Here is a 26,880-nt window from a genome sequence, read left to right on the forward strand (position 1 = left end):
ACATTTTTAAATTTCTGGTAAATTTTCAGTCTTTTGCTCAATGGTCCTTTATTGAATATGTTCTTATTGCGTTGTTATCAGTTAAGGATGTGTTCCATATTTATACTTCTCATTATTTTTGTGAGGTTGTTAGTCATAATACAGTGAGTTTTTGTGAAAGTGCCACTTACAGCCAAGCCATATGTTGATTCCTTTCAGTACCCATTCAGTAATCACCTGAAGTCTGCTAAAACTAACTGGTAAAATTCTATTGAAGTTCTTTTTTGTTTAATTTTTGGTTAATTTGTCAAGTTCTGAAAGGGGTCCATTTATATTCTCCCTCTATTATAGTTTAAATATATGTCTCTTTGTGTAGCTCGGTGGTACAGTTGATAGAGCTCTGGGCCTGGAGTCAGGAGTACCTGAGTTCAAATCTGGCCCTATACACTTACTAGCTGTATGACCCTGGGCAAGTCACTTAACCTTCTTTGCTTCAGTTCCTCATCTGTAAAATGGCAAACCACTCTAGTATGTTTTCCAGGAAAACCCCTAATGGGGTTATGAAGAATCAGGCATGACTGAAATGACTAAACAGCAGCAACAATGACAAAACTCATTTAACTTTTCTTTGAATATCAAGATGCAATATCATGTGGTATGTACATGTTATGTGTTGAAACTATTTGTCTGTGATACCATTCAGGAACATGTCGTTTCCCTGGTAATCTCTATGTCCGTTTTTTTTTTTCGCAATTATGTAAAACATTTCCATATTAGTCATTTTGTACAAGAGGACTTCAATAAAAGAAAAAAAATGAAAGAAAGTGAAAAATAGCACGTTTCAGTCTCTATCCAAACATACCAATTTTTTCTCTGGAGGTGGGTAGTGTGCTTCATTATTAGTCCTTTGGGATTGTATTAGATCATTGTCTTACCAAGAATAGCTAAGTCATTCACAGTTCTTCATCAAACAGTATTGCTGTTACTGTGTACAATGTGCTTCTGGTTCTGTTTACTTCACTATGTTTCAGTTCATGTAAGCCTTTACAGGTTTTTTATTTTTATTTTTAAATTAATTTTATTTTGAACTTAACAAACACATTAAAACATTCACACAGTAGAACAGAAAAAGATGGTACATGAAACTGCAGGTTTCCATTACATATAGCTTTCTTTTCTTTTTAAGTACATAAAATCAACCGGTAGCTTGTATGCCCTTTGTGTTCTTTTCTCTCCTTTTTTTTGTTTTTTAAAATTATTTTATTATTTATTTAATATCTTAGTTTTCAGCATTGATTTCCAGAAGATTTTGAGTTACAAATTTTCTCACCATTTCTACCCTCCCCCCCACTTCAAGATGGCATATATTCTGATTGCCCCATTCCCCAGTAAGCCCTCCCTTCTGTCACCCCACTCCCCTCCAACCCCATTCCCATTCCCTTTCCCCTTACTTTCTTGTAGGGCAGGATAAATTTCTATGCCCCATTCCCTATATATCTTATTTCTCAGTTGCATGCAAAAACAACTTTTTCTTTTGAGCATCTGATTTTAGAACTTTGAGTTCCAAATTCTCTCCCCTCTTCCCTTTCCACTCACCCTCCCTAAGAAGGCAAGCAATTCAACATAGGCCACACATGTATCATTATGTAAAACACTCTCATGTTGTGAAAGACTAACCGTATTTCCTTCCATCCTATCCTGTCCCCCTTTATTCAATTTTTTCTCTTGACCCTGTCCCTTTTCAAAAGTGTTTGCTTTTGATTACCTCCTCCCCTATCTGGCCTCCCTTCTATCATCCCCTCTTTTTTATCCCCTTCCCCCTGGTTTCCTGTGGGGTAAGATACCCAATTGAGTGTGTATGTTATTCCCCCCTCAGGTCAAATCCAATGAGAGCAAGATTCACTCATTCCCTGTCACCTGCTGCCTCTCCCCTTCCAACAGAACTGCTTTTTCTTGCCACTTTTATGTGGGATAATTTACCCTATTCTGTCTTTCCCTTTCTCTCTCTCTCAACCCTTAATTTAATTTTTTTAGATATCATGCCTTCATATCAACTCACCCTCTGTCCTCTATCTATATATATGTATATTCCCTTCAACTACCCTAATACTGAGAAAGGTGTCATGAATTATACACATCATCTTTCCAGGTAGGAATGTAAACAAAACAGTTCAACTTTAGTAAGTCCCTTATGATTTTTCTTTCTTGTTTACCTTTTCATGCTTCTCTTGATTCTTGTGTTTGAAAGTCAGATTATCTGTTCAGCTCTGGTCTTTTCACTGAGAAGCTTGGCAGTCCTCTATTTTATTGAAAATCCATATTTTGCCTTGGAGCATTATACTCACTTTTGCTGGGTAGGTGATTCTTGGTTTTAATTCTAGCTCCTTTGAACTCCAGAATATTATATTCCAAGCCCTTTGATTCCTTAAAGTAAAAGCTGCTAGATCTTGTGTTATCCTGATTGTGTTTCCACAATATTCAAATTGTTTCTTTCTAAGGGGCTGCTTGCAGTATTTTCTCCTTGACCTGAGAACTCTGGAATTTGGCAGCAATATTCCTAGGAGTTTTCTTTTTGGGATCTTTTTCAAGAGGCCATTGGTGGATTCTTTCAATTTCTATTTTACCTTCTGGCTCTAGAATATCAGAACAGTTTTCCTTGATAATTTCTTGAAAGATGTTGTCTAAGCTCTTTTTTTGATCATGGCTTTCAAGTAGTCCAATAATTTTATAAATTATCTCTCCTGGATCTATTTTCCATGTCAGTGGTTTTTCCAATGAGTTATTTCACATTGTCTTTCATTTTTTCATTCCTTGGTTCCGTCTTATAATATCTTGATTTCTCATCAAGTCACTAGCTTCTAATTGCTCCAATCTAATTTTTTTGGGGAGCAAAAGTAGCCCTTAGTACTGACGTGACAGTTTACTTTGAGAATCAACAAAGGAATTATGCTCAGTTTTTCTAGGTAAGTCATTCTTTTTTGCCTTTTGTAATATTGTATTCTATGTTCTCCGCTTCTTTATAGTGGTAGCTGCTAAATTTTGTGTGATCCTGACTGTGGTTGCTTGGTACTTAAACTCTTTTTTTCAGCTTGCAATATTTTTTTCTTTAACGTAGATATTCTGTATTTTGGCTGGAACATTCCAGGCAATTTTCATTTGGGGTTTCTTTCAGGAGATGACCAGTGAATTCTTTATATTTTTCTTTTGCACTCTTGTTCTAATAGGTCTGGTCAATTTTCTTTCAAGATTTTTTGAAATATGATATCCAGGCAATTTTTTTAAATCATGGCTTTCATTGATTCCTAAATTATATCTTCTCATCTGTTTTCCAGGTTAGGTGTTTTTTAATGAGAGATATCTCATATTTCCTTCCATTTTTTTTCAGTCTTTTGACTTTTCTTGTCATAATCCTGTTACCTTTGCTTACTGCTTGGGAAATCCTCTGATTGGCAAGAAAAGCTTTGATTTCCTCTTTTATCACACTACTGTCTCGCCTCATTAATTCCTCCACTTTATTGTCTACGTCTAGGGCCTCTTCTGAGGCTTCAAAACTGTATGATCTTTGACCCATCCTGTTTGCATGATAACAAGTGGGAGACATCTTTCCATTCGAAGTGGACAAACTTTCATTACTTTCCCTTCCATTTTGATTAGTAGTACAGGGTTCTGGGGAAGTGTCATAACTGTTGCTGGGTGGTGGGGACATCCACAAATGTTGGGTCTGTGTGGAAGCTATAGCTGTAGAGGAAGATGCTTGGACATTGTTGGTACTCTTTCCATAGGAACCACCTCCATAGCTGGGCCTTCTCCTAAATTTGTCATTATGCTTTTGATCAACACGATCCAAAATTTCCAAAGCATGAAAAATTTCATGTTGGGTCATTCTAGTATGTCGAAGGCGCTGCAGCAATTCTGTTTGCTCTATAGTAAATCTGGGTTCACCTGTTTAGTGAGATATGGTTTCCAGCAAAACCACTGGAAAGGAACTGAGCATACTTTACATGAGAAGGGGAAGTCAAAATGCTTCTTGAAGTCCGTCAGAGTTATTTACCATTCTCAGGAGCCTGGCTAAGTTCCTCCAATCTAATTTTTAATGTGGTATTTTCTTCAGTGGTCTTTTGAACCTCCTTTTCCATTTTCAGTGCCTTTCAAAGCATTCTTCTACTCATTGGCTTTTTGGAACTCTTTTGCCATTTGGGTTAGTGTACTTGAGGTGTTATTTTCTTCAGTAAGTTTTTGGGTCTCCTTTAGCAAGCCATTGACTTGTTTTTCATGGTTTTCTTGCATCTCTCTCATTTCTCTTCCCAATTTTTCCTCTACTTCTCTTAGTTGCTTTTCCAAATCCTTTTTGAGCTCTTCCATGGCCTGAGACCAATTCATATTTTTCTTGGAGGTTCTTTGACTTTGTTGACTTCTTCTGGCTGTATGTTTTGATCTTCTTTATCACCAAAAAAAGATTCTTGAGTCTGAGTCTGAGTCTGCATCCTTTTTCACTGCCTGGCCATGTTCCCAGCCAACTACTTGACCTTCGAGCTTCGAGCTCTCTAGTGCTTTGTCCCAATCTTTAGGGGTTGCGCTGCTGTTTTCAGAGCTACTTCCACTGCACTGTCACTGAAACCTCTGCCTCAGCAGCGCTCTTCCTCCCCCAAGAACCACCAACCAGAATTGCGGCCCAGATCTGAGCAGGGCAAAGCAAGCCCTGCACTCCCGCTCTGGTCTGCCACTTGATTCTGCCCACTGTGTGAGCCAGGGACTCTGCAAGCAGCTGAAGCTGGAGCTCTGGAAGCAAGTGCACCATCTCCGCCACCCCCAGGCTGGACTGCTTTCTAATCCGATATAGCAGTTTTTCCACTAACCTGCTCCTTGGTCTTTGGCATTTGTGGGTTGAGAAGTCTGGTAATTGCTAAAGCTCAATGATTCATGGCCCTAAGGCCTGTTCCAGACTGACTCCTGGTATCATCTATCCTGGTGTGGCCCATACTGGGCTGTGGTCAGCTTGGAGCTTTGTGTGATAGACCCTTCCCAGCGACCATCCAGGCTGTCCTGGGCTGGAGACCTGCTTCCTTATGCTATTTTGTGGGTTCCGCAGCTCTAGAATTTTTTCAGAGCCATTTTAACAGGTGTTTGGAGGTATTTGGGGGAGAGCTTAAGCAAGTCCCTGCTTTCCAGCTGCCATCTTGGCTCCGCCCCGCCCAGGTTTTTCTGAAATCATCTTGCTTATTGTTTCTTATAGCACAGTTAATATTCCATTGCAATCATATCTGGTAATCTCTTTTTAAAAAGTCATTTTTTGTTGTTGCCTCTGAGATCAATTACTCATTAATCTATTAAACATTTATTAAATGCCTATTATGTTCCAGCCACTGTGTTAAGCACCAGGCCTGCAGAAGAAGACAAAAGACAGTCCCTGCTCTTAAGAAGCTCACCATTTTATGATGGAGACAACATGCAAATATATTCAAACTATGTATATAGAAAATACATAGGAAGTAACAGAAAGAAGGCACTAGAGTTAAGACTGGTTGGTAAAGCCTTCTTTGCAAAAGATGGGATTTTAATTGAGAGTTAAAAGAAGCCAGGGAGGTCATTCGATGGAGTTGAAGAGGGTGAGCATGAGGGATAACCAGAGAAAATGCGTAGAGTGTCTTGTTTGTGGAATGGCCCAGAGGCCAGTGTCACTGAATTGAAGAGTACCTGTTGGGAAGTAAGGTATAAGAAGACTGGGAAGCTAGGAGGGGGCTTGTTTATAAAGGGCTTTGAATGCCAAAGAGAATATTTTATATTTGCTCTGGAAGGTGATATGAAGCCACTGGAGTTTGCTGAGTAGGGGGTGACATGGTTGAACCTGAAATTTAGGAAAATCACTTTGGTGGCTGAATGAAGGATGAATTGGAGCAGGGAGAGTCGAGGTTGTTTGAATAGTCCAGGTGTGAATACATGAAGTCCTTCAGTAAAATGGTGGCAATATTAGAGGAGGAGTAGTTGAGAGATATTACAAAGGGGAAATCAACAGGTCTTGGCAACAGATTGGATATATGGAGGGATGAGTGATAGTGAGGAGTTGAGGATGACTCCTAGCTTGCCAGCCTGAAGGATTGAGAAGATGGTTTTGCCCTCTAGAGTAATAGGGAAGGTAGTTGGCAGGGAAGGCTTAGGGGGAAAAGATAATGAGTTATGTTTTAGACTGGTTTAGCTTAAGATATCTGGACAACTAGTTGGCATAGTACTGGGCCTAAAGTCAGGAAGAGTATCTTACCTGAATTCAGGTCTGGCTTCAGGTACTAAATGTGTGGAGCTGGGCAAGTTGTTTAACCCTGTTTGCCTCAATTTTCTCCTCTGAAAAATGAGCTGGAGAATGAAATGGCAAAGCACTCCTGTTCCTTTGCCGTGAAAATCGCAAATAGGGTCATGAAGAGCCGGACGAGTTTAAGATGTCCAATCAGACAGCAAAGTTTGAGATGTCTGAAAGGCACTGTGACCTAGGAGGACAGGAGAGAGTTTGGGGCAGGATAGAAAGATTTGGGAAGTCAGCATTTTGTTCTTTTGTCCTTCACTTGTAGAGATGGGAATTAAATCCATGGGAGCTGATGAGGTCAGCAAATGAAGTAGTATAGAGGGGGAACTGAGGCTAGAAGTTGTGATCTGGATGAAGATCCAAGAAATGAGAATGAGAAGGAGGGATCAATTAAGTTCAGACCTTTGCTTTTTAAAATTTCATCAGAAGTGGGATACATTTTGCACCAGACCCTTATTTTAACTCATTGTGAGTCTATATTTCAAGTGTGTTTTTTGTAAAGAACATATTGTTAAATTCTGTTTTCTGATTTTGTTGTGCTATCTTCTTCTGTTCATGGGTGAGTTCATCCCATTCACATTTACAGTTATGATCTTAAGTGTATATTTTGCCCCTTTTGTTTACTTGTACTTTTTCTTCTCTTTGTAGTCAACGAAGAAAAAGTTGGTGAGAGTGTGCCTAGCAGTAGTTCTATATTGCTTCATGCAGTCTGCTGCTTCTTCCTTCCCCTTCTTTTTTTCCCTTCTCCTTTACCCATTCTTAACCTTTCTTGCTTCCCTCTTAAACCCTTCTTTATGATCTACCTTCCAAGATGAGAATTTATATTGCCTATGACTGATTCACAAGTCTGCCCTTCATCTTGTTTCTTTACTACCCTGCTTCCTATTTCCTGCAGTTTTCTCTGTTGAGTTGAATGTATTTCTAGACCCATTTCTCAGTGTGTGAGTTCATATATTCTATCTTTCCTTTGACTAGGCAGTGAGATTCAACCTGCTCCCTACCGCCTTCCTCCTTTTTTCTATAGACTTTGACGTGGTACACATGGATTCTGTAAGATAAATTCCCCTTTTCCTTCCTACCCCTTTCTTCCCAAGTTCATTCCTTTTTCCTCTCTTCACCTACCCTCTTTCTTCCTCTCTTCTTTTAAGATAATCAACACGTAGTAAAACCATTCCTAGACCCTTTGACTTATTTTACTTCTTCTGTGACTCTTGATGCACCTCGGTCGTTCAGTGGATAGAGTGCTGGTCCTGGAGTTAGGAAAACCTGAGTTCAAATTCAGCTTCAGACACTTACTACCAGTTTGACCCTGGGCAAGTCACTTAATCCTGTTTGCCTCAGTTTCCTCATCTGTAAAATGAACTGGAGAATGGAAATAGTAAACCACTCTATTATCTTTAGTCAAAAAACCCCAAAGGGGTCGTGAAGAGTCAGACATGACTGAAGTGACTGAACAGCAACAACAAACAAATGACTCTTGATGGCATTATGGTTTTGAGGGGGCACTTGCGCAATACTAATGATAACAATAACAATAAATACGTTTATATAATTTATGTAATATATGTGTATACATATACATACATGCATATATACATATACACACATGTAACTATATCATAGTATAACTCTTTAGTCAGAGTGAGAGCTGCCAATTGCCTCCTTTTTGCTCCTTTCCCAGTGTCAGGCCCATCTTTGCTTGACTTCCGTTAGTATTCGGCCCCCATTTCAGTACCAGTGCTGGAAGGGTTTGTATGGTGTCAGTCTTGATAGACCCTGTCCTTAATGTGTTGTCTTTTCTTTGTTTCCTATGATGATCTGGACTAGCAAAATGACTTGTGTTTTTTTCTTGCAATTCCCTTAGATTTTACAACTCATTTTTTCTTGGAGTAATTGTGGGGGTAGAACTGGACAGTACTGCTTCCTTCTAACCTGCTATCTTTGCTGGTCTCAGCTAGACTATTCTTCAGAAAACAGACAATCTGTTACCGAGTTCTTCTAGAATCCTTTCCAGCTTTTTCTATGTTTTGCCTGAATTTTTCTTACTGGAATGGCCCAGGATCATCCTCGTGCCACCATCAAGTTTTGGAACTGAGTAGAGAGGCAGTGCGGTATGGTGGAAAGAATGCTGCATTGGGGGTCAGAGGACTTGTTGTCTTCTGTTGGCTCTGCTAAGTAGAATTTGTGTAACCTATTTGGTAGGGCTTTTCACTCCACCTTGGCTTTCATTTCCTCATATATAAATATGAGCAGTGGTGGACTCAGTGGCCTCCAAGATGCTTTGTAGCTCTAAATCTCTGATGTTATTGTTCTGTGATCCTAAGGTTATAGGATCTTTGTATAACAATAGTAATGATAATATTAAGTTGGCTTTATATAACAATTATTTTCTAAGAATTCAAAGAACTTTAATCTGGATTATTTAAATGTTATCCTTACACTATCCCACAAATTGTTTGTGTGGGAAGGGGTGGATCGGAGTAGGGTGTGCCCAGTGAGGAATGTCTTTCACCAATGTATAATGCCAGCATCTTTGAAGCTTACAGTCTGAGAGTTACCTGAGAGTCCTGAAGATATTAAATCACTTTCCCAGAGTGCATCAGAGGTGAGACTTTAACCTAGGCCTTTGTGATACTGAAGCTAATTCTCGATTTACTGTACTATACCATTTTATAGATATAAAACTCATACAGAGAGCAGTTTAGTGACTCACACAGGGTTATATATATATCAAGAATTGCACACCTGTGGTTTTTTTAAAATTAAATTTTTTTATTTCAGACGAAGATCTGCCTTATGCCTCCTACCTCCCTGTTTTCTTCCACCTTTTCCCCTAAACATTCACCTTAGTTGAGAAAGCAAAAAAAAACAAAAGCACTGTTAGAAACATGTCTAGTCAAGCAAAACAAATTCTCACATTGGCCACTTCCAAAAAATAAGTTTCAGTCTACGTTCTGAGTCTTGTCACTTCAATCAAGTGGTGGGTGGCGTGTTTCATCATGAATCTTCTGGAATTAAAGTTTGTCATTGTGTCGATCAGAGTTCCCAAGTCTTTCAAAGTTATTTATCTTCGCAATATTGTTGTTATTGTATAAATTGTTCTCCTGGTTCTGCTTACTTCACTCTGCATTAGTTCATAGAAAGTTTCTTTAAAACCATTCCATTTATCATTTTTTTCAGCATAACAGTATTTCATCATACACACACAAACACACATACCCACACATATACTCACTCACATTTACCCTAATTTTTTCAGCCATTCCCCACTTGATATAAACACTTTGGAATTTCAGTTTCTTTCTACCACAAAAAGAGCCGCTATAAATGTTTTTGCACATATCAGTTCTTTTCCTCTTTGATCTCTGTAGTATAGATGTCATACTGGTATTTGCATCTACACCGTATTTATTGTAGTAGTGGCTATGGCTGATGCAAGATTGAGATAAAGTTCTTGCTCTCATGGAGTTTATTGTGTTGTAGAGGACATAAGAGATGTGCACAAACCACCAGAATACAAAGTAAGTTATGGGGACAGAGTACAACTGAAAGTTCATTTCACCTACATCTATTAGGTGCTTACTTTTGTTTAAAAATGTTAACAGTCTTATCATTGCCTCAATTGATAACATTTGTGACTCACTCCTCAGATTTACAACGGACTGAAAGCTGAGATTAGTCATAATTGAAAAAAAATTTCCTTGTATTCTCATGGCATCTCTTTACATTTCCCAAAATTTGTTAACCAGTTCTTTAGTTGTTAGAAATAGGGATTGTTTTACATTTTTGTTTAATTTCAGTAAGTTTGTTTGAAATATTTTTGGACAGTGTTTTTTCCTATCAGTTACATGCTTGGGGTATTTATTCTAATAGTGGGATTGATTACCAGTCTAAACTATGTCAGTAATTTTGGAATAATATTAATAAGTAACAATTAATATTTATTTAGTGTTTCAAGGTTCAGAAGACATTTTACATATAATTGCAGTTTATCTTGTAGCTATTACTGTGTAATGCCATATTGCTTTCCACAAAAGTCTGTACTTAGTGTTTCACTACTGGCATAATAGTGTATCTCTTCTCCCACAGCTCCCCTTACGTTGAGTTTTATTGTTTGTTTTGGCTAATGATGAGTGTAAGGCTACATTTTAGAATTGTTTTAATTTGCATTTTGGTCAGTTTTTAGTTAGTAATTACTTCTTCTTTTTTTTAAACTGTCTGTTCATATCTTTTGACCACTTATCTATTGGGGGAATAGACCTTAATTTTATACAATTCTGTCAATCCCTTATAAATTTTGAGTGACATTTTTGTCACCTTTTGCTATAGATTTCCTGCTCCCCCATGTTTTATTTTTCTTGACAGACTAGATAAAGCCATTTAAAAGTGATCAGTAGTCATACAGTAATAATTATAGCTAGCATTTTTTAATGCTTTAAGATTGGGAAAGTTCTTCTCATATGTTAATTTATTTAATCTTTACGACAATCTTATGAATTTACGCTTGGTGAAACTGAGTTGGAGATGTTAAGGGTTTGCCCAGGGTCATATAATTAGCAAATATCTTGGGCAGGATTCACTCAGATCTTTCTGATTCCTGGTTGCATGTGGTATCTAACTGAATTAAAGAATCAGAACTGTTAGATGTCTTTATCAAAATGAACAAATTAAATTTATGAATCATGGGAAAAATATTTGTAAAGAAACATATATTCAATCTTGTTTCTGAAATGTTTTTTCCAAGTGTTTGAGAGTACAAAACACCATAAATGGTTACTTTCAATTCTTTTTCATAGGATTGACTATAGATATTGCTCAAAATGAGAATTAACACCAGCTTTTCTGGAATGTTAGCTTGCAGATGAAGAGGAGAAAACCAAATCCACATAGTGTAAATGTTGCCCTCTTCAGAAATCTGCCATCTCAGGTAGAAAATATTTCCATGGGTCATACACAACAGGCCACTTTTCTGGTCATTTCCGCCTTCTGAATTAAATTTTTTGGTTTAGAGACTTCTTCACCGAGATCTTCAATGTTACAAATGAAATTATTGATGTAAACCTTTTAGAATAATTTTGTGAGGTTAAGTCACCATGATAATTCTACCAGAAAATTGAGGAAATTCTTCCCAGTGATTTCTAAGTTTATCACATATTCAGTCAACTCTGCAAATCTCCTCTACCTGGAATTCTTTAAAGCATCTAGAATTTTCTATTTGATTCTAAGACTGATAATTCTGTTCTCTCTAAAATTTGCCTTTAACATCATCAAAATTGTTGCAGAATTTTGTTCCTTTTCTTTAGTAACTCGATCATATGTTCAGGTCCAAGTCCCTTTCTAAAGATATCCGTATCACAATTCTTTTTTTTTCCTGTATATCCTTCCATACACTTAATTATCACTTTATCTCATTCTTTGAAGTAGGCTTCGAGGAAATATTTTGATTGGTGTGATGTTAAATCCATAAATTCATTTGAAGAGCATTGGCACCAGGATAGGATGATGAGAGGACTGAAAAGTACGCTAAGACCTATGCTTTATAAGAATTCCCCAAAGAAAGTAGGAATGTTTTGCCTGGAGAAATTAGTCAATCAACAAGCATTTATTTTGCCCTTACTGTGTGCCAGATACTGTGCTAAGTGCAGCATAGACAGAGAATGGTCCCAGTTTTCCAAAAGCTCGCATTCTTATAGAGAAGCCAGCACACAAATATATGTGTATAAGTACAAGTGTAAGTGTATGTGTACTTATGCAAGTATAAAGTGTATGTGTACAAGATATATACAACATGAATGGATGGTAATCTCAGAAGGAAGGGACTTTGGGGAGGGGGAGGCCTCATGCGGGATGTTGATTTTTAGTTGAGTAATGTTTCCCTCTTCAGAAATCCACTGTCTCAGGCAGAAAATATTTTTAGCACACAATAGGCCACTTTTCTGGCCATTCGTACCTTCTGAATTAAGTTTTACTGTTCACAGACTTCTTCACTGAGGTCTTCCACATTACAAATGAAGTTCCTGTAAACCTTTTGGAATAATTTTGTTAGGATTTACTGCTAACTGCCCAGGGAAGCTGGGAGTAAGGAGGGAAATCATTCTAGTCGTGGGAGAGAACCAGTGCAAAGGCATGAGTGGAATAGCAAGGAGATCAATGTAGTCAGATGATAGAGTGTATGGAAAGGGAAGAAAGTATAAGAAGACTGATTAGGTAGGATTGAATCAGGTTGTGTAGGGTTTTAGATACTGACGATTTTATGTTTAGTGCTCAAGGCAATAGGGAGTTAACTGGAATCATTGTGTGGAGGGTAGAGTTAGTGATGTGGTCAGACCTGGGCTTTAGGAAGATGACCTTGGTATCTGAATGGAGGATGGATTAGACTAGGGAAGGACTTGAAGCAGGGAGACCAATTTGAAGACTGTTGCAGTAGTCCTGGGAAGAGATGACGAGAGGCTGTATTAGGGTGATGGCAGTATGAGTAGAGAGAACAGGATGTATGTGAGAGACAGAAATAAGATTTGACAGAAGGTTGGATGAGGGTGAGTGTACGAGGAGTTGAGGAAGATAGTGAGGTTGACAGCCTGTGTGACTTGAGAGGGTAATTATTCTCTTGAAGCCTTATATTTCTTTCTGAATTTAGAAGACGTTCATGCCCTTTATGTATGCATTATTCCCTCTTTAATCCATTCCCAATGAGAGTAGGATTCCAGAACTACCAGCCCTCATCCTCTAATTCCTCTGTCTCAGTTCTTCCTCTTGCACCTGATTTGTATAGGATAACTAGTCTTTATCTTTTCTTAGATAGTTTCCTTTTTAGTATCACTTAATATTCAAATCTACTGCAATCTTTCTTTTCAACTATCCAATTACCAATAACAGTTTTAGAGATATAATTTACATTTCCTCGTAAAAAAAGTGAACAATCTGTCCTTATTGAGTACCTTACAGTTAGTCTGTGATGTTTACCCTGTGTTTCTCTTGGATCTTGTATGCCAAATTTTCTACTGATTTCAGGTCTTTTGTAACAAAATGCTGAAAGTCTGAGAATTCATTACATTTCCATTTTTTTTTTTGTTCAGAATTATGCTTAACTTTACAGTGTATGATATTTTTGGCTGAAACCCCACTTCTTTTGCCCTTTGATGCATAGTGTTCCAAGACCTGTGGGCTTTTAGTGTAGCTGCTGCAAGGTCTGGTGCAATTCCAATTGTGGCTCTGCCGTATTTGAATTGTTTTTTTCTTGTTGCTGGTAATATTTTCTTCCTAAACTGAGAGTTTTAGAATCTAGCTGTGACATTCCTGTAGGTTTACCTCACAGGATCTGTTGTCTCATTGTTGTCATTCTCTCTGATAACATTATTAATTGTTTCTATGATTTGTTCTTTAAGTAATTTTTTTCTTTTGATTTTTAAAAATATATTTGTTTAACATTTTATTTTTTTCCAATCTCATGTAAAAATTTTTAATGTTTGTATTTTAAAATTTTGAGTTTGAAACTCCCTTCCTTTCCTCTCCTCTTCTCCTCTGCGTTCATTGAGAAGGCAAGCAATTTGATATAGGTTACACATGTGTAAGTCATGCAAAGCATATTTCCATATTAGTTTTTATTGTGTAAGAAAACATAGACTAAATAAAAAAAAACACAAGAAAAGTAAAAAAAGTCTGCGTCAGCCTTTATTCTGTCTCCATCACTTTTTTCCCTGGAGATGGATGCCAGTTTTCATTATAAGTCCTTTGGAATTGTCTTGGATCATTTTGCTGCTGAGAATAGTTCAGTCATTTCCCGTTGATTATTGTACAGTTTTGCTGTTACTGTGTACAGTATTCTGGTTCTGCACATTTAACCCTGTATCAGTTCACGTAAGTCTTTCTAAGTTTATCTGAGAGCATTGTGTTCATCATTTCTTTTTTTTTTTGAATATTCAAAAGCATGCTATTTTATTTTCTGATACAACATTTATGTAAATTTAAATCACTTTTTTATGTTGCATCATATTTTTTTATTTTTATTTTTTATTTTTTTATTTTATATTTATATTTTTTAAAATTTAATTTATTTATTTAACATATTTAGTTTTCAACATTGGTTTTCACAAGAGTTTGAATTACAAATTTTCTCCCCCTTTCTACCCTCCCCCCCCCCCACTCCAAGACGGCGTATATTCTGGTTGCCCTGTTCCCCAGTCAGCCCTCCCTTCTGTCACCCCACTCCCCTCCCATCCCCTTTTCCCTTCCCCTCTTGTAGGGCAAGATAAATTTCTACTACCCATCTCCCCATTGCCTGTGTATCTTATTTTCTAGTTGCATGCAAAAAACTTTTTTTTTTTTGTTTTTGAACGTCTGTTTTTAAAAACTTTGAGTTCCAAATTCTACCCCCTCCTCCCTTCCCACCCACCCTCCCCAAGAAGTCAAGCAATTCAACATAGGCCACATGTGTATCATTATGTATAACCCTTCCACAATACTCATGTTGTGAAAGACTAACTATATTTTGCTCCTTCCCAACCCATCCCCCTTTATTGAATTTTCTCCCTTGACCCTGTCCCCTTTTGAAAGTGTTTGTTTTTGATTACCTCCACCGCCATCTGCCCTCCCCTCCATCATCTCCCCTTTTTTTATCTTCTTCCCTCTTCTTTCCTGTGGGGTAAGATACCCAATTGGGTATGTATGGTATTCCCTCCTCAGGCCCAATCTGATGAGAGCAAGATTCACTCATTCCCCCCTCCCCTGCCCTCTCCCCTCCTCCCACAGAACTGCTTCCTCTTGCCACCTTTATGCGAGATAATCCACCCCATTCTGTCTCTCCCTATCTCCCTATCTCAGTATGTTCCTCTCTCATCCCTTAATTTGATTTTCTTTCTTTTAGATATCTTCCCTTCATCTTCAACTCACCTTGTGTCCACTCTCTCTCTCTCTCTCTCTCTGTCTATATATATATATATATATATATATATATACATATATATATATATACACACATAGATATATACATACATACACATTCACTTATATATATACATAAACATATATATATATATATATATATATATATATATGCATATTCCCTTCAGCTACCCTAATACTGAGGTCTCATGAATCATACACATCATCTTTCCATGTAGGAATGTAAACAAAACAGTTCAACTTTAGTAAGTCCCTTGCAATTTCTTTTTCTTGTTCTTTTTCTTGATTACTTTTTCATGCTTCTCTTGATTCTTGTGTTTGAAAGTCAGATTTTCTATTCAGTTCTGGTCTTTTCACTGAGAAAGCTTGAAAGTCCTCTATTTTATTGAAAGTCCATATTTTGCCTTGGAGCATGATACTCAGTTTTGCTGGGTAGGTGATTCTTGGTTTTAATCCTAGCTCCATTGACCTCCAGAATATTGTATTCCAAGCCCTTCGATCTCTTAACGTAGAAGCTGCCAGGTCTTGGGTTATTCTGATTGGGTTTCCACAATACTCAAATAGTTTCTTTCTGGCTGCTTGCAGCATTTTCTCCTTGATCTGGGAGCTCTGGAATTTGGCGACAATATTCCTAGGAGATTTCTTTTTGGGATCTATTTGAGGAAGCGATCGATGGATTCTTTCAATTTCTATTTTGCCCTGTGGCTCTAGAATATCAGGGCAGTTCTCCTTGATAATTTCTTGAAAGATGATATCTAGGCTCTTTTTTTGATCATGGCTTTCAGGTAGTCCAATAATTTTAAAATTATCTCTCCTGGATCTATTTTCCAGGTCAGTGGTTTTTCCAATGAGATATTTCACATTGTCTTCCATTTTTTCATTCCTCTGGTTCTGTTTTATAATATCTTGATTTCTCATCAAGTCACTAGCTTCCACTTGCTCCAGTCTAATTTTTAAAGTAGTATTTTCTTCAGTGGTCTTTTGGACCTCCTTTTCCATTTGGCTAATTCTGCCTTTCAAGGCATTCTTCTCCTCATTGGCTTTTTGGAGCTCTTTTGCCATTTGAGTTAGTCTGTTTTTTAAGGTGTTGTTTTCTTCAGTGTATTTTTCAATATTTTTTGGGTCTCCTTTAGCAAGTCATTGACTTGTTTTTCATGATTTTCTTGCATCCTTCTCATTTCTCTTCCCAATTTTTCCTCTACTTCTCTAACTTGCTTTTCCAAATCCTTTTTCAGCTCTTCCATGGCCTGGGACCAGTTCATGTTTTTTTTGGAGGCTTTTGTTGTAGGCTCTTGCACTTTGTTGACTTCTTTAGGCTGTATGTTTTGGTCTTCTTTGTCACCAAAGAAAGAATCCAAAGTCTGAGACTGAATCTGGGTGTGTTTTCGCTGCCTGGCCATATTCCCAACCAACTAACTTGACCTTTGATTTTTTCAGTGGGGTATGACTGCTTGTAGACTACAGAGTTCTATGTTCCACGTTTGAGGGGGGGGGGTGGTGTGCCAGCTCTGCCACACCAGCACTGCTCCTTCCCCAAGAACCCCCAACCCGGACTGGGCTGAGATCTTCAGCAGGCTGTGAACTCCTGCTCTGATCCGCCACTTAATTCCTCCCACCAGGTGGGCTTGGGGCCGGAAGTAACAACAGCTGTAGCTGCCCCACCTCTGCTGTCCCTGGGGCTGGTAGCCGAACCGGGAACTCCTTCCACTCCCGCAGCTTTTCCCACTAACCTTCTCCGCTGTCTTTGGTGTTTGTGGGTTGAGAAGTCTGGTAACTGCCGCAGCTCACTGGTCCAGGGCGCTAGGGCACTTTCCGCCCAGCCTCTGGTCTGGTTGGTCTGTGCAGCTCGCGCTGTGTTCGGCTGGGCCCAGCTCCCCACAGCTCCCCTGTGCTCCCAGCTCCGTGTGGGATAGACCTCACCCAGGGACCATTAAGGCTGTCCTGGGCTGGAGCCCTGCTTTCCTCTGCTGTTTTGTGGGTTCTGCCATTCTAGAATTGGTTCAGAGCCATTTTTTTAATAGGTTTTTGGAGGTACTCGGCAGGGAGGTCACGCTAGTCCCTGCTTTCCAGCTGCCATCTTGGCTTCGCCCCCCATCATTTCTTATAATAGTATTCCATCAGAATCATACGCTACAACTTGTTTAGCTATTCCCCAATTAATGGGCATCCCTTCGATTTCCAATTTGCCACTACAAAAAAAGAGTTGCTATAAATATTTGTGTACATATAGGTCCTTTTCCTTTTTATCTCTTTGGGATACAGACCTAGTAGCCATATTGCTGCGTCAAAGGATATGCATGATTTTATTGCACTTTGGGTGTATTTCAGATTGCTCTCCAGAATGGTTGAATCAGTTCACTCCACCAATAATGCATTAGTGTCTCAGTTTCCACACATCCCCTCCAACATTTGTCATTGTCCTTTTCTGCCATATTATCCAACCTGATAGATATGGGATGGTATCTCAGAACTATTTTAATTTTAATTTCTTTAATCAGTAGTGATTTAGGGCATTTTAAAAAACATGACTATTGATAGCTTTGATTACTTTGTCTAAAAACTGTCTTTTCATATCATCTTACCATTTATCAATTGAGGAATGGCTCTTATTTTTATAAATTTGACTCAGTCAAATTTGATATATATTTGATAAATGAGGCCTATATCAGAGAAACTTGCTGCAAAATTTTTTTTCAGAGTTATGATTACTGTGTATTTCCCCACATACTATTTTTCCCCTGTATATTCTACTCTCTCTTTTCACCCTGTCTATCCTCAGAAAGTTGTTTCTGACTACTGCCCCTTCCATTCTGTCCTCCCTCCAACACCTCCTCCTCCCCTTTTTCTTAAGCCGTTTGTTTTGAGGTGTGTAAGTTTTTTGGAGGGGAATTTGGGAGAACTCAAGCATGTCCCTGCCCTTTTTCTCTCTTGGCTTCTCCTCCCATTCTATTCATTCTTTAGGATTAGTTTTCAATTATTTTTTTAAGCTGTTTCCACAGCCATCTTTGAATGTAATTTTTATTGCATTATGATGTGATGCAATTTCTGCATTTGGTTGTGAAGTTTTTATGCCCTCTAATACAAGTTGACTTTTTGTGTAGGTGCCTTCTACCCCAGAGAAAAAAGGTATATTCCTTTCTATCCCCATTCAGTTATCTCCAGAGGTCTCTGGTATCTCACTCTTCTAAAATTCTCATCGCTTCCCTAACTTCTTTCTTGTTTATTTTTTTGGTTAGATTTATCTAGTTATGAGACGATAAACTTCTTAGGAGTTACATGTTTCATCTTCCCATTTGGAATGCAAACAATTTTACCTTAATATGTGTATGATTTCTCACTTATGTTTACCTTTTTATGCTTTCTCTTGGGTCTTGTGTTTTCTGTTCTATGGTCTTTTCATCAGGAAACTTTGGAAGTCTTGTGTTTCATTAATTATCTGTTTTTTACTCTGTAGCATTATACTCAGTTTTGCGTGGTTGTAATCCTAGCTCTTTGCCTTTCAAGCCTTTTGCTCTAGCTGCCAAATCTTGTGTGATCTTGACCTTGGCTTTATTTAATCCTAACATTCTAATAAGACAGAGGAGTAACAAGTGTTTCTTCAGGACCTTAATGTCTTCTTAGGGTCTTGAGGGAGCTTAATAATAAAAATAGAGGTCCTGAGTGTGGATTGCTTGTATTATTAGGTGTTGTGTTGAAGAAGGAACGAGATAAAAGGGTAAAACGTTTTTAGTCTCGAAAGCAGGAGGAATAGGATGGAAACAACTTGGTGTTTTCCCTCTCCTTCCCTTGAATCTTCAGTGTCTCCCTGTATACTAACGTCTTCGCTCCTTCCTTCAAATATGCCTTCCTTGTCCTTAAAAAAAATTCACTAGCATGAGCATCCCCTCTCCTTTTCTCTGTGGAAAAAGTTGTCAGTGTCAACTTCTAGAGTTTGGTTTAAGAAACAGAATTAGGCTGTACGTGTGTTTATTTTTTTCAAAGTGGACAGGCACGCATATGAATACGTGGGAGCTGCAAGTTAGCAGCTAAGCTCACTTTTGGGTTAGGCTGTGGAGTTCATATACCCTTCCAAGAAAGGCTGATTTCACTCCATCATCATTTTACCCCTGGACAGAGAAAATACGGATTGGGACCTGTTGTTAGCCAATCAGTGAGAGCTGGTGCTTAAGGGGGAAAAAACATTTCATTGATCAAAATTTATGTTCCTTTGGGCATAACTGGTAAGGGTGTGATATACCCTGTGTGGACTGAGGGAAGAGAGAGGCAGAGGGAAGAAAGAGGTGGGGGGGGGGGAAGAGAGTGACCCAACGGACCAATTTTCCTAATTTTAATGCCATCCTGCACAGTGATTTTCTTTAAGAACAGATTCAAATTTTTCATCCCCCTACTCCGTAAACTCCCTGGTCCTCTTTCTTAATCCAATAGGGAGTTCTTTCGTAAGTAAATTTTTTTTCCAGTTTATTGGACATGAAGTTATTGTGCTATTTCCCCTTCATCGGTACTTCTTTTCATCATTTTTCTTGATATATATCTTTCCCCCCCCCACAAATGAATTATATTCTAGTTTTATCAAATTTTATAAAGTATTCTTTTGATAATTTAATTGGTTTGGATTAAAAGTACAAATTAACTGTTAATTTGTACTTTTAATCCAATGCCAATTAAGGCACCTGTAACTGAAGAGGTCAGGGAACTTAGGGGTTCTCAAGATCCCAAAATACCAACATGCTGGGTCCTGCTCATAAGAATTCAGCTCAAGCCTTCTCACAGCCAAAGAGAGACAAAGTTTATTATAGATTTGCTATATTGGGTTGTCTTAAGAAATCTCACCCTTTCTGATGCTCATTTTCACAAGTGGGCCAGATACCATCTGAGGTAGATGGAATCTGAGCACCTACGTGAAGGCCAGATGAAACATATACAGGAAGATTGTAGGAGGGATGTAGGGTGGTTCTGGGATGATGGGAGGAGGGGTTTAGGGAAGGTCTTGAGGAGGAACTTGATGGGACTGGGGTGAAGTCAGACTGCAGGAACCAAGAGAAATGGATTAAGGGTCGGAAGTAGCTGAAGGCTACTGGGAGACAACAGACAATGTAGGGCTAGACTAGTAGTAGGCTGTTACCCTAACATATTTAGGCATAGACACTTTGACAAGATCAAGGGTGGAAACTAGCCAGTCAATGGAGGGCTAGGCTAGGTTAAGAGTAACCCAGCCTAGAGATTGGGGCCTAGCAATAATGAAAGGCTTATGTCCTCAGGCAAATCCCTCATCTAGTGGGAAGATTCAAGGAGAGTTCAAGGGGGGCTCCCACAATCTAAACCTCATTGAAACCATCCCATATAAATTATGATTAATAGAACTGGTCATTTTTTATCTGTGAGTGAGAAAATTTGTGTAGTAAAGATAGTTTTCTTTAAGTATTTGAAGTTCTGCCTTGTGGAATAGAGGTTAAACTTGTCTTGGCCCCGTGTTTACCAGGAGCAGTGGGTAGAAGATACAGAGCCACATAATGAGGTTTGATGTAAGTAAAAGCTTCAAATAATTTGAACTACCCCCAAATGAATAGGGCTGCCGTGCAGTAGTTTCCTGGTTCACTAGCGGTGTTCATTCAGAATGGCTACTTTTCAGTGATACCATAGAAGGTACCACTCCTTTTCAGTTTGGAGTTTGATGAATTGGGTGCAGACCTGTCTTCTAACTGAAATTCTTCAAATTGAGTAATTTGTCACAGATTTGCCATTTTGACAAGTTAGCATTTTTCCCTACAAACACAGGGGTGCCATCTAGTGGCCCCAGAAAGTAACAGATTATTATAGAATGATCCTGTTAGGAATATGAAAAAAAAAATTCCTGCTTTTTATTTTTTAAATTGTTTTTTAAAATTTATTTAATATTTTTAGTTTTCAGCATTGATTTTCACAAGAGTTTGATTTACAAATTTTCTCCCCATTTCTAGCCTCCCCCTCACTCCAAGATGGCATATATTCTGGTTGCCGTATTCCCCAGTCAGCCCTCCCTTCTGTCACCCCACTCCCCCCCCCATCCCTTTTTCCCTTACTTTCTTGTAGGGCAAGATAGATTTCTATGCCCCATTGCCTGTATATCTTATTTCCTAGTTCAATGCAAAAACTTTTTTTTTTTTGAACATCTGCTTTTAAAACTTTGTGTTCCATTTCTCTTCCCTCTTTCCTCCCCTCCCACCCTCCCTAAGAAGGCAAGCAATTCAACATAGGCCACATGTGTATCATTATGCAAAACCTTTCATGTTGTGAAAGACTAACTATGTTTTGCTCCTTCCTATCCTGTCCCCCTTTATTCAGTTTTCTTCCTTGACCCCATCCCTTTTTGAAAGTATTTGCTTTTGATTACCTCCTCCTCCTATCTGCCTTCCCTTCTATCGTCCCCCCTTTTTTATCTCCTTCCTCTTTCTTTCCTGTGGGGTAAGGTACCCAATTGAGTGTGTGTGCTATTAGACCAATTCATGGTTTTTTTTTTTTTTTGGAGGTTTTTGATGTAGGGTCTTTGACTTTGTTGACTTCTTCTGACTGTGTGTTTTGGTCTTCTTTGTCACCAAAGAAAGATTCCAAAGTCTCAGTCTGAATCTGAGTCCGTTTTTGCTGCCTGGCCATGTTCCCAGCTAACTACTTGGCCCTTGAGTTTTTCATTGGGATATGACTGCTTGTAGAGTAGAGAGTACTTTGTCCCAAGTTTGAGGGGCTGTGCTGTTGTTTTCAGAGCTATTTCTACACAGCAAGCTTTGCCACACCAGCTCTCCTCCTCTCCCAAAAACCGCCAGCACGGACTGTGACTCAGATCTTAAGCAGGCTCTATACTCCTGCTCTGATCCGCCACTTAATTCTTCCCACCAGGTGGGCCTGGAGCCAGAAGCAACTGCAGCTGTAGTTCTGTAGCTGCACCACCTCTCCTTCTCCCAGGGCAGTGGCCCAAGCATGCATTCCTTTCGCTCTGTCCCCGTAGCTTTTTCTACTAATCTTCTCTGTTGTCTTTGGTGTTTGTGGGTTGAGAAGTCTAGTAACTGCCACAGCTTACTGATTCAGAGCTCTGGGGACTGTTCCTGCCTGGCCCCCGGGTCTGGTTGGTCTGGGTGCAGCCCGAGCTGGGCTCTGCTCTGCTCCATTCCCAGCTCCGTGCACAATAGACCTTACCCAGTGACTATCCAGGCTGTCCTGGGCTGGAGCCCTGCTTCCCTCTGCTATTTTGTGGGTTCTGCAGTTCTAGAATTTGTTCAGAGCTATTTTTTATCGGTTTTTGGAGAGCCCTAGGCAAGTCCCTGCTTTCCAGCCACCATCTTGGCTCTGCCCCCAATTCCTGCTTTTTAGCAACATATTTTGGCACATTGAACCTTGCCTATACTGCCTTTTTGACATTGTTAGAAATACTCTTGACACTGAAATTCAGGTATCAAGGACAATTTATTTTAGAAGAATCCAAAGGAATTGGAAATGTTCCTGGTTAGGAGCTGACTTTGCTCTTCTTTGGGAAGAGGAAATACTGCTTACAAAAATAAGATCAGCTTTATAGTGTTAGACTGATGCACCATCAACTCAGTACCTCCCTTCAGAGGGCGAACTGGTCCGCTCCACTCTTCCTGATACACCTCTTCATATGTTTTCTCTTTGATATGTGTAAGCATGTCCCCCTCCCCTCATCATATGTGCCATGTTCAAAAATGGCGGAAAACTCCCCGTGTGTGTGTGTAAGGTAATATTCAGTTAGTCAGTTAAGCATGTGCTAGCCATTTGACCCAGTTCTCCCTTCAACCCTGACTCTTATCTGACTGGTTGCAAGCAGAATGGCCTTTGTTTTCTTTGAGTGACTCAGTTTATCTCATTGAGCCTTGCTGGGTGCTGGGGCCCTGTTAGGTGTGGAACCTTGTTGGGACCCAAGGTAGGGCTAACTCCGGGGAGGGCCTAGTTTACATGTCTGGGACAGCAGAGGCTTTTAGACCACATGGGTTTAGGTCCGCCTCTTTGTGACGATTCATGGGGCTGGCTGAGGGGAGGTGTTGATTCCAGAACCATGCCCTATTGGGTGTTAACCTAGTCTATGTGGATGTGAACCTCCCAGGATCCTAGGGGGAGGGGCCAACTCAAGAACCAATTGGCTCTGGTCATTCAGGTGATGCTTTATGATGTCAAAAACTCTATAAGAGAAGAGAAGACAGCTTGAAGATCGCTTTTCTGTTGGAGCAGCAGCAGTGGCGAGCGTGACTCTGGGCCAGCCCTTGTTCTGAGCTCTCGGCCTGAACCTAGATGTTGATAACTATGAATTGTATTGGGTCTGTCTGTTGATATTTGTAATTTGTTTGTATTTTGTTCTGAAGTTCAGGGTGCTGGTTTTTTCCCCTGAACTAAACAAATGCTCTGAAGTTCAGGGTGCTGGCTATTTTCCCCTGAACTAACTGAATGCTCTCTATATGCTCGCTTGAAATAACTGAATGCTGTCTGTATGCTGGATTAAAGTAAGCTGGTCAACTCCTTCACCTTGCTTTCCTTGGTTAAGCAGATCAAAAGAACCTGTGCTTTCCTGGCGTGCCGGCAGCTTTCTGGGTGCTGGCTGTGGGTGGATCTTACGCCCCCACAGAAGCTGCTAGCTGGATTGTTAAAACACTGGTTTAAGCCAGTTTTCCTAACATTCTGGGTTTAAGGTTTTCAGAAAACCACTAGTCCTTCTCTGATTGGCTGGGTCCACATACCTTAGTTAATTTTTATTCCCTTTGTTCAAGCTGACAGTTAGTTATTCTGTGGAAACCTAACTTTCCCTAACTTTCACTAATCTCCCACAGCATCTCTCTTATTTTTTACTTGATTTTTTTTCTCATGTGCTTTTTGATTTTTTTTGTGGTTGTCTTATCTTCCCATTGAAACTGTATTCTCTTTGAAAGTAGAGGTTGTGTTCTTTGTATCTATTACAATGCCTAGCACAGCACTCTGTATCTAGTAAGGCCTTGATAAATATTTGTTGATGAATGTAACTCTTCCTTCACATTGCCCCTACTTTGTTGTGATGAAAATATAATGAAGATTTTTATGTTTTTGTTTAACATACATGTATATTATCAGTTGCTTTTTGTCTTTGTCTTTTGGTGATTGACAAGTACAAATTTTATATGGTGCTATACATCATGAATTAATTTATGGCTCTAATTTTTTCTTTTGGAGGGGGGAAGGGCAATTGGGTTTAAGTGACTTGCCCAAGGTCACACAGCTAGTAAGTGTCAATCGTCTGAGGCCGGATTTGAGCTCAGGTATTCCTGACTCCAGGGCCAGTGCTCTATTCACTGCACCACCTGGCTGCCCCATCACGAATTAATTTAACAGATATTTGAGACCTCTTATAGGCGATTGGGGATGACAAAGAGCCTCTTTTCTTTAGTGTATTGGTTCTATTTTTCCATGAATTTTATATAAAATCATAAGAATTCTGTTTGAGGTTCAAACTGTATTTATAACAGTGTAGTCAAAATTTGTATGTTAAACTTTTAAAATATTTTGTTAATTCTTTGAAATTTTACTTGATAACTTGTAGTTCGAAACACAGTACTGCCTAGTGAGATAGGAGTTTTTAGCGAAAACAGGGACCTATAACCATAATGCTGGAATTGTTTCAACAGTTTTATTCTATATTAGATTTCTTTTTCTGGACATATTTTTTTTAAACTACATTTTAATGTGGATATTTAAGAATAAACCTGAATAGTTTTGATTAGTTAGAAGCTGAATTTTCAATATCGCTTTGGCATTCAATGTACCCAGTGCTTTAATATTTCACATAAAATTTTTATTACAAGCTTGGTTGTTCAAGGATGTGTCAGGGCTGGTATGTCAGGAAAGCAGTTTAATATGAATGGGTTCTGTGGCCTGAAGGCATTTTAAACTATTGTATTGAACATATGTGACATGTCTGAGTTAGCTAGTGATTGAATTAAAGTTCATGATTGACACAGGTTGCTGCATCTTGACAGTGCACAGGGTTGGGAAGATAAAATAACTCTAGAATGTCAACTTGATTTTTTTGTAGAGTTAATGCAAACTTTATTTACAAAAGACACTTGTATTAGCTTTATCATGCCATGCGTCCATATAGAATAGACCGACCCTTTAGGGTTACAGAGGAGAGCTCACAAACTCAAAGGAAAACCACTGAAGAGTTTCTAATAGTCAAGAGCTAGGAAATATAAGTCAACTTTACAAATAATAGTAATTAAAAAAAGAGATGAGACCACAGTCTGAGCAGAGAGAAGAGTGGCTGTTTACAGGTCTGTACACTAAACTAATACACAGACAGTCTTCTATGGTCAGGATGCTCATGGAGAGAAGCAGAGTATGTACAGAGACTTGTGCCACAATGACTCCATCCTCCCCCAAGATCCGCATTGTTAGACATAAAACCAGTTTGTGTCACCTAGGCCCGGGCAGGCCACTTTTAACTATGAAGACTTCTAGTTGAGTAAACTAAAGCTAGGGAGCATGTGGGGAGCTTCATTTGCCACTGCTCTTTATTCTCTCCAGTCTTTTTTTCAAGTCATCAATGTTAGCAGCTGTGGAGGAGGAGGGGGAGGTGGTGGCGGCGGCAGCCGAGTGCATCTGGTTGGAATCCAGGTTGAGGTGCTGGTGCTGTTCCTGGGACACCCGGATCTGAGAGAGCTTACTGTGGAGCATGTCTGTGGAGGAGACCACTGCAGGCCCTGATGGCTTGGAGAGCAGGGTCAGCGAAGGCCTGTCGTCCTGCTTGGTATTCTCTAGGCCACATCGCTGCCACAGGATCTTCAGCCATTCCAGGTAGATGGAGGGTCCGACCTCCTCTCTGTTTGTGTTTCCCACAGAGGACGCTGTGCTTGTAGGAGTGGGGACACATGATACTTCCCTCTGAAGAGAAATCTCTGTTGACGAGGGAATGTGTCCTTTGCCTTCCCTCTCTATTTCGATCACCCGGAGGCCTCGTTCTACATAGCTCTGGAAGAACTGAGAGGAGTTTTTCAGGAGGGGCTCAATATCCACATCAGAGTATTTCTTCTTGTATTCATACGGTTCTGCTAGGCCCTCCTACATCTACATCTATCTTTGGAGCCAGTCTTTTTAAAGATTTCAGCTAAGAAGTCGTTCACTTTGGCCTTTGATGATTTTTCATCTATCCGAGACGCTCCCTTTTATGTTTCCTTGTTAGACTTGCTTCCCATTTGGTATAGACTGTACTTCATCATCCTGCACAGGTGAGCTTCCAGTTCAGATGCATTTTTGTTGTCCATCATGGTGAAGTGGTCCAGGATCTTGGGTCCCTTTACCTTGCAGAAGGTATGCTGCAGAGTTTTCAGGGTCCGAATGGGGAATTCACTTTTACATTGCTTCAGTTTATCCTTGGAGAAGACTTTCATGAAGATGTGGATATCTAGGAGAATTCTGTCCAGATTAATGCTGTTGATGGTATCAGGGAGCGGTTGAACCATTCTCCAGAGACACTTCATGACAAGCTCAGAGAACTTGGGAGAACCGCGCTTAGGATATTGGTCTGGTCTGATTTCTCTAGCACCTTCACTACCAAGAAGTTGACAGAACAGAAGACTTGTTGTCCTTCCTTGAGATCTTCAATCCGAGAGTCCAGCATTAAGGTAATGAGCCCATGCATCAGGTCCTTCAAGGCACCAGTGGAGGCTTCTTGGGCGAGGTTTTCCATCTTGGGACAT

At 39.4% G+C, this 26,880-nt stretch overlaps 1 protein-coding gene and 1 pseudogene across 4 annotated transcripts in view; one reads left to right on the plus strand and one right to left on the minus strand.

The window, feature by feature from the left end:
• SRBD1 (S1 RNA binding domain 1) overlaps positions 1–26,880 on the plus strand; it is a 345,104-nt gene that overhangs the window by 42,303 nt on the left and 275,921 nt on the right. The gene's annotated exons all lie outside the window — the stretch shown is intronic.
• On the minus strand, positions 1,857–3,989 carry LOC118844358 (annotated as a pseudogene).

The sequence above is a fragment of the Trichosurus vulpecula genome, chromosome 3 (genome assembly GCF_011100635.1).
Source record: "Trichosurus vulpecula isolate mTriVul1 chromosome 3, mTriVul1.pri, whole genome shotgun sequence".
In the NCBI taxonomy this organism is placed as follows: domain Eukaryota; kingdom Metazoa; phylum Chordata; class Mammalia; order Diprotodontia; family Phalangeridae; genus Trichosurus; species Trichosurus vulpecula.